Source organism: Panthera tigris, chromosome B3 (genome assembly GCF_018350195.1).
Source record: "Panthera tigris isolate Pti1 chromosome B3, P.tigris_Pti1_mat1.1, whole genome shotgun sequence".
Lineage (NCBI taxonomy): Eukaryota > Metazoa > Chordata > Mammalia > Carnivora > Felidae > Panthera > Panthera tigris.
The window spans coordinates 58,592,030-58,600,895 of NC_056665.1; the positions used below are offsets into that span (position 1 = coordinate 58,592,030).

The 8,866-nt window shown below is 39.1% G+C and overlaps 1 pseudogene; it reads left to right on the plus strand.

Moving 5' to 3' along the window:
* LOC102952156 lies at positions 1–710 on the plus strand (annotated as a pseudogene).
* The last annotated feature ends 8,156 nt before the right edge of the window (positions 711–8,866 follow it).

The window sequence follows — 8,866 nt, forward strand, 5'->3', positions numbered from 1 at the left end:
AATATCTAGGATCCAAATTGGTTACCCTTTGATTTTTTTCCAAAAGCCTAGAGTCCAAGGAGACAATTTTGTGCCAAGCTTGACAAAGGGTGGGGAATCCCAGGATGGTGAGCCAGCTCAGAGGTGTTTACAGTGCTGTCATGGTTCTTCCCCTAAACTGCATTGTCGCGGTGTCCCAGAACATGGGCATCTGCAAGAACGGGGGCGTGCTGTAGCCCCCGCTCAGGAATGAATTCAAGTACACTATTTCCAAAGAATGACCACATCTTCCTCATAGAACGTAAGCAAAATTTAGTGATTATGGGTAGGACGACATGGTTCTCTATTCCCAAGAAGAATCAGCCTTTAAAGGAAAAGAATTAATTTAGTTCTCAGTTGAGACCTTAAAGAACCTCCCCAAGAAGCTCATTTTTCTTGCCAAAAGTCTGGATGATGCCTTAAAAGTTATTGAGTAATTGGAATTAGCAAATAAAGTGGACATGGTTTGGATAGTGGGAGGCAGTTCTGTTTATAAGGAAACCACGAAGAAACCAGGCCACCTTAGACTATTTGTGACAAGGATTATGCAGGAATTTGAAAGTGACATACTTTTTCCAGACTTTGATTTGGAGAGATATAAACTTCCCCCAGTATACCCAGGTATTCTTTCTGATGTCCAGGAGGAGAAAGGCATTGAGTACAAATTTGAAGTATATGCAAAGAATGATTAATGTGGAGGTGTTTTCTAATTTATTTCAAGTTGTTCCCCCTCCCCTCCAAACAATTACATGTTTTCATATTAGAAAAAAAAGACTTTTGTTGACTTTAGGTCAATGGATAATTATTTCTAAGCAATGAATTTTTATTAATTAATCTTAATTAGACTATAGTTAAGATCAGTCTTAACTAGACCATATCAGATACGATTTGTGAAGCATTTCTTGCTATAACTGTAGGATGCCCATCAAGGTCCAGCACCCTGCCTAAGGTAGCATATCTACCAAGAGCCAAACTGAGAAAGTCTCCTAACAGCATGAGTTTAAAGCAGGACCTAAAGAGAGGACTGGAGAGATTTGTCCAAAGGTCAGAAATGAATTATAAACAGAAGAGCAAGAACTCAGATATTAAAAGACAATTAGATCAAAATAGGGACTATGAATTCTCGATGCATATCACAATTCTGAAAAAAGTTCTGTTCACTCAGAAAGGGAACCAGCAAGTTGAGAACTCCAGTATATTCTATAGGGATAGTAAAGAGGCCAGTAGGACACTACCTTTTTGAAGGTTAAAAGAGAAGGTCTGAGACCTCTAAAATCTCTGTTTCTGATCTACAGTGAGATTCCATGGGATATTATGATGCTAGAAGACTAGACTGTTCTTTATCAAAAAGTAAACCTAATAACAAGCATTTAGCTAAAATTAGAAAAAAGGTAATGAATTGAAAGTGGATAATGCTAGAAACCAAAATTATGAAGTTGGAAACTAAACTTCAATGAATTAGAAAATGAAAATTAAAAAACAAAAACAAAAATCAAAAAACCTAGAAGCCAAGAGTCCAAGGAGAGATAACGCAAATTTTTGCCCCTAAAACCTTAATGGCTATATCACAGACAAAATATTTATTTTATTAAGGAAAGACCTTGAATTTTTCCTCAAGAGCTTAGGGTATAAGAAATAAAGTAAAAAGCAATAGCCCAAAGATATTGGGAGAGTGACAGAAGACAAAAACTAGCAAAGACAACATTTACCAGTTCCTATATTGTTTCCATTTATGCCATGTTTTCATTAGGGATAGTGAGAAAAAAATGAGATATAACATATAAATAAAAATGAGATATAACATATAAATTTCTTAAAATAAACATCATAATAATAACAATGACCATTTCCTAATGTTTTATTTCTTTTAACGTTGTCAAAATATAATTTGAAAAACCTGGACATTAAATTAAATAATATTTTTCCAAAGCGATGTTCTTGGGAAGATGTACACCCAGTGCAATGCTGCTTCTCTTTGTCTGTTTGTTTGTTTTTATTTATTTATTTATTTTTTTAAATTTTTTTTTTTCAACGTTTATTTATTTTTGGGACAGAGAGAGACAGAGCATGAACGGGGGAGGGACAGAGAGAGAGGGAGACACAGAATCGGAAACAGGTTCCAGGCTCTGAGCCATCAGCCCAGAGCCTGACGCGGGGCTCGAACTCACGGACCGTGAGATCGTGACCTGGCTGAAGTCGGACGCTTAACCGACTGCGCCACCCAGGCGCCCCTGTTTGTTTGTTTTTAAATTCCAGTGTAATTAACACACAATGTTATATTAGTTTCAGGTGTACAGTATAGTGATTTGACAATTCTATACATTACTCAGTGCTCATCACAATACATGTAGTCTTAATTCCCTTCACCTATTTTACCCACCTCCCCACCCACCAGTTTGTTCTCTCTAGTTAAGTGTCTTTTTTGTTTGTCTTATTTTTCTTTGTTCATTTGTTTTGTTTCTTAAATTCTACATATGAGTCAAATCATATGGTATTCGTCTTTCTCTGACTTCTTTTACTTAGCTTTATACCCTTTAGATCCATCTATGTTGTTGCAGATGGCAAGATTTCATTCTATTTTATGACTAAGTAATATTCTATTATATATATACCACATCTTCTTTATCCATTCATATTATGAATATGTGGTCTGCTTCCATAATTTGGCTATTGTAAATCAACATAGGGACTCATGTATCCCTCCAAATTAGTGTTTTTATATTCTTTCAGAAAATACCCAGTACTGGAATTACTGGATTATACAATAATTCTGTTTTTAACTTTTTGAAGAACTTCCATACTGTTTTCCATAGTGGCTGCACCAGCTTGTATTCCCACCAACAGTACATAAATGTCCCTTTTTCTCCACATCCTGGCCAACAACGTTTGTTTTTGCATTTTTGATGTTAGCCATTCTGATAGGTGTGAAGTGATATCTCATTGTGGTTTTTTTTGTTTTTGTTTTTGTTTTTTTAACATTTATTTATTTTTGGGACAGAGAGACAGAGCATGAACGGGGGAGGGGCAGAGAGAGAGGGAGACACAGGATCGGAAACAGGCTCCAGGCTCTGAGCCATCAGCCCAGAGCCTGACGCGGGGCTCGAACTCACGGACCGCGAGATCGTGACCTGGCTGAAGTCGGACGCCCAACCGACTGCGCCACCCAGGCGCCCCATCTCATTGTGGTTTTGATTTGCATTTCCCTGATGATGAGTGATGTTGAGCATCTTTTCATGTCTTTTGGCCATTGTATATCTTCTTTGAAGAAATGTTTGTTCATGTCTCCTGCCCATTTTTAATTGGATTATTTGTTTTTTTGTGTGTGTGATGAGTTGTATAAATTCTTTATATATTTTGGATATTAACTCTTTATCGGATATGTCATTTGCAAATATCTTCTCCCATTCAGTAGGCTGTCTTTTAGTTTTGTTGGTTGTTTCCATTGCTGTGTAGAAGCTTTTTGTTTTGATGTAGTCCCAAAAGTTTATTTTTGTTTTTGTTTCCCTTGCCTCAGGAGATGTATGAAGAAAGATGTTATGGCTGATGTCAGACAAATTACTGCTTATGCTCTCTTTTAGGATTTTTATAGTTTCACATTTAGGTCCTTAATCTGTTTTGAGTTTATTTTTGTGTATGGTGTAAGAAAATGATCCAGTCATTTTCTTTTCATGGGGCTGTTCGGTTTTCCCAACACCATTTGTTGAAGACACTGTCTTTTTCCCATTGCATATTCTTGCTTTCCTTGCCATAGATTAATTGACCATGTAAATGTGGGTTTATTTCTGGGTTCTGTATTCAGTTCCATTGAAATATATGCCTATTTTTGTGCCAGTACCATACAATTTTGATTACTACAGCTTTGCAGTATATCTTGAAATCTGGGATTGTGATACCTCCAATTTTGTTCTTCTTTCTCAAGATTTCTCTGGCTATTTGGGGTCTTTCATTGCTCCATACAAATTTTAGGACAATTTGTTCTAGTTCTATGGAAAATGCTTTTGGCATTTTGATAGAATTATAGTAAATCTGTAGATTGCTTTTGATGGTATGGACATTTCAACAATATTGTTTCTCCCAATCCACCATGAACATGGACTATCTTTCTATTTATTTGTGTCATCTTCAGTTTCAACAATGACTTTTTTTCTTTTAATAAAAATCTCCTGAAAAGCTAACCATGCCACATTGAACAGTCATAAGTGATCATCTCTGAGTGGTGAGACTAACAAGATTTTTTTTTTCTTTTCTGCCTGTATAAACATTACTTTTTAAAAACAATGAACTATGCTCAAATAATAAAAGCTGTAAAAATTCGAATCATACAGAAGTATGCAGAATGATATATTTTTTAAAAAGTCTACTTTCAATTGTTCTGGACTTTTGGGAAAGATGGCTAAGTAGGAGGACCCTAAATTCACCTTGTCCCATGGACACAACTATTGATAACACTCACATCAGTGTAAATAACCAAGAAAAATACCTGAAGAGTGGCAAAACAAACTCTACAATGAAATGTACAGAAGCCACGATGAAGAGGGTAGGAAGGGCAGAGATGAGCTGGGGAGCTAAACCCCGAATGTCTGGTTGCTGGAGGGAGAGAGTTGTGGGTGTGTAAGGGGAGAAAAATAGACTATCACACTGGGGAGCCTGCATGAGGAAGAGGAATCCTCATAACATTTGGCTTTGAAAAACAGAGGCGCTAAATTTTGTGAGTTCTTACAACCAGCAGGACTTAAAGCCTAGAACTTTAAAAATCAGCAGCCCTTAGGAGAGCAATAGGAAACTGAGTCTGTGTCCTTAAAGAGATCGCACAACAAATAGCCCATAGAGATAAGGCATAGAAGCAGCCTTATCTGAAGAAAGGCTGAAAACCTTTCAGAAAAACCTCCTGGGGCATATGCGAGGGAGAATTATTTACTAAATCTCTAAGTTTGGTGAAGGACTTCTCCAGGAAGTCCCTCCCCCACCCCCCAGCATAAACACAGGGCCACCTGCGGAAACCAGCACAGCTGTTGGTTTTCGCTACCTAACTGCTTATGCCACACCCTGTGCCCTCCAGCTGGGCCTGCCTCAGTCTTAGAGTTGTAGGTCCCCTCCCCTGGAAGACTGGTGCAAACCTTGCCAACACTGTGTATCCAGACTGTGCACTCTGTGGGACCTTATTCCTGGCAGTGACCGTGGCAGGTCACCTCCCACGGAAGACGCGCGCACCTTATTAAAACTGCTTGCCTCAGCTGGCCCCAGTCTTGATAGCAGCTGTGCATCTCCTGTGGAAAAGGACGAGTGCGAACAATTTGTGGGCACTGTGGCCCCCACCTACTTGTGCTTTGTGGAGCAGCCCCAACCAGCCCTGGTCTCTGTGGCAGCTGCTTATCCCCTGTGGAAGAGGATTGGCATCACCTTGTTGAAAGTAGTGGGCAGGGCACACAGAAACAGACACAGAGAGTTAGACAAAATGAGACAGATGAATATGTCACAAATGAAAGAACAGGACAAAATTACAGCAAAAGACCTAAACGAAATGGAGATAGGTAATATGCTTGATAGAGAATTTAAAATAATGATCATAAAGATACTCACTAGACTTGAAAAAAGACTGGAGGACAGCATGAGACCCTTAACAAACAGATAAAAAAGAACCAATCAGAGATAAATAACACAATAATTGAAATAAAAAATATACTAGGGTCACCTGGGTGGCTCAGTCGATTAAGTATCTGACTCTTGATTTCAGCTCAAGTCATGATCTCAGGGTTTGTGAGTTTGAGCCCCACATGGAGTTCTGTGCTGACATCACAGAGCCTGCTTGGGATTCTGTTTCCCTCTCTCTCTGCCTCTCCCCCACTAACTCTCTGTCTCTCAAAATAAAGAAATAAATAAACATTAAAAAAATTTAAGTACACTAGATGGAATAAATAACAGGTTAGAAGAAGCAGAAGAATGAATCACCAATCTGGAGGACAGAGTATTGGGAAGTAATTAAGCTGAGCAAGTGAGAGAAGAAAAATTATGCGAAATTAGAATAGACTCGGGGAACTCAGTGACTCCATCAACTGTAATAACATTCACATTAGGGATCCCAGAGAAGAATAAGAGAGAGAAAAGGGAGAAGAAAATTTATTTGAAGAAATAAGGGCTAAAAACTTTGCAAATTTGCGGCAGGAAACAAATGTAGATCCAGTAGGCACAGAGCTCTCCCAACAAAATCAACCAAGGAGGTCCACAGAAGACACATAGTAATTGAAATGTCACAAAGCAGTGATAAAGAAAGAATCTTAAAAGCAGCAAGAGGAAAGAAAACACATACAATGGAAATGCCAGAAGTCTATCAGCAGATTATTCAACAGAAACCTAGCAGGTCAGAAGTAAGTGGGCATAATATATTTAAAGTGCTGAATGGGAAAAACCCACAGTTCAAGTGTCCACTGATAGATGAATGGATAAAGAGGGGTATATGTACATATACAATGGAATATTATTCAGCCAAAAAAAAAAAAAAAAAAGGATAAAATCTTACCATTTGTAACAACATGGATGGCTCTAGAAGAGTACAATGCTAAGGTAAATAAGCCAACCAGACAAAGACAAATACCATATGATTTCACTCATATGTTGAACTTAGAAACAAAACAAATAAAGAAAAAAGAGACAAACCAAAAACAGACTCTTAACTACAGAGAGCAAACTCTGGTTACCAGAGGGAAGAAGAGGATGGGTGAGATAGGTGAAGGTTATTAAAAGTACAGTTATCAGGGCACCTGGGTGACTCAGTTGGTTGAGCGTCTGACTTCAGCTCAGGTCATGATCTCATGGTTCGTGAGTTTGAGCCCCACGTCAGGCTCTGTGCTGTCAGCTCAGAGCCTGGAGCCTGCTTCAGATTCTGTGTCTCCCTCTCTCTCTCTCTGCTCTTCCCTGCTTGTGCTCTGTCTCTGTCTCTCAAAACTAAACATTAAAAAAAAATTTTTTTAATAAATAAAAGTAGTTATCTTGTTGAGCCCTGACTTAATATATGGAATTGTTGAATCTCTAAATTGTATACCTGAAATGAATATAACACTGTATGTTAACCACACTGAAATTAAAATTTTTAAAAAATAAAAGTAAAAAGTCTACTTTTATCTTACTCCTGCCATTTTAGGGCCTGCCTGTTGTTAAGAGGTTATTGAATACATTTCTGGACCTTTTCCTGTGGGTGTATCTGCTTAAAGAGGTTGAGAAAAAAATTTTAAGGCCATTTAAAAATATATACAATGGGAGCATCTGGGTCTGATAAGCATCTGCCTTTGGCTCAGGTTATGATTTCACGGTTCATGAGTTCGAGCCCTACATCGGGCTCTCTACTTTCCACACAGAGCCTGCTTCAGATCCTCTGTCTCCCCACCTTCTCTGTCCCTTCCCCGCTCACACGTGTGTGCTTGCTCGCTCTCTGGCTCTCTCTCTCAGAAATACATAAATAACTTAAAAAAAAAAAATATATATATATATATATATATGGAGAGAGAGAGAGAGAGAGAGAGATCAGAAGTACCACCTCAGCTTGGAACACCTGAGATAGGCAAATGCTGGTGCTCTGAACAAGGGGTGAGCAGGATTTCTGCCATAGCTGCCAAGCTCTGATCACCATTCTTAAGGAATATTACACACAAACCACTAAGCTACAGTCACAGCCTTGTCTCGATGTTCCTTGTAGGTCTTTGGGTCAACAGAGTTGTTCCAGGTTAAAATTGCTGAATTCTGATTCAAATTTCTGTATTCCTTTGGATTCTCTCTTCCAGATGTTTTTCCCTACATGACCTTGATGAATTGCCTTAGTCCATGGCTCCCACCTGAGAGCTTTTTCTCACTGTCACTTGCTTTGGTCATTTAAGGTATGGGATCCTCTTGGGCCTACGGGTCTAGACCCTGCAGGTCTAGAACCTGCATCATATCATATACTGTCTTTTTCTGGTTTCTTGGGCCCTTCTAAATTTTTCTTAAAGGGAGAATTATAAGAAAATGCAAGAGAACTATTTAATAAAAATTAAAAATTTTTAAAAGTCATTACATGAATTGGAGAGTGATGGTTACACACTGAAAGAATCCAGTGGGGTCCAAAATGTAGTAATCTCTATCATAAGAGATTGCAGCGGGGAGCCTGGGTGGTTGTCGGTTGAGCGTCTGACTTCAGCTCAGGTCATGATCTCACAGTTTGTGGGTTCGAGCCCTGCGTCGGGCTCTGTGCTGACAGCTCAGATCCTGGAGCCTTCTTCAGATTCTGTGTCTCCCTCTCTCTCTGCCCCCCCCCCCCCCCACTCACACTCTGTCTCTGTCTCTCAAAAATGAATAAACGTTAAAAAAAAATTAAAAAAAAAAAAGGAACAGAACACTGGCTAAAAGACAGAGGCATGTTTTTTATGCCAGCAGAGCACTGTGTCACCCTAAGTCATTTAATTTGCCTGGGATCCCATTCCTCATCTGTACAATGCAGATCACTGAGGCCCTGTCCACTGTGAGTTAAGCCCTATATAACAGTGGTTTACACTCTTCTCCGAGTGACTCTTGAAGACTGTTTTCCTGTTTTATAATTTTTTTTAATGTTTATTTATTTTTGAGAGAGAGAGCAAGAGACAGAGCATGAGCAGTGGAGGGGCAGAGAGAAAGAGAGGGAGACACAGAATCAGAAGCAGGCTCCAGGCTCTGAGCTGTCAGCACAGAGCCCAACGCGGGGCTCAAACTCACAAACTGAGATCGTGACCTGAGCTGAAGTCGAACACTCAACCAAGTGAGCCACCCAAGCGCCCCCTGTTTTCCTGTTTTAAAACAAAGGGGTAACAGAGGGAGTACAATATAAGAAACTGAACACATCAAG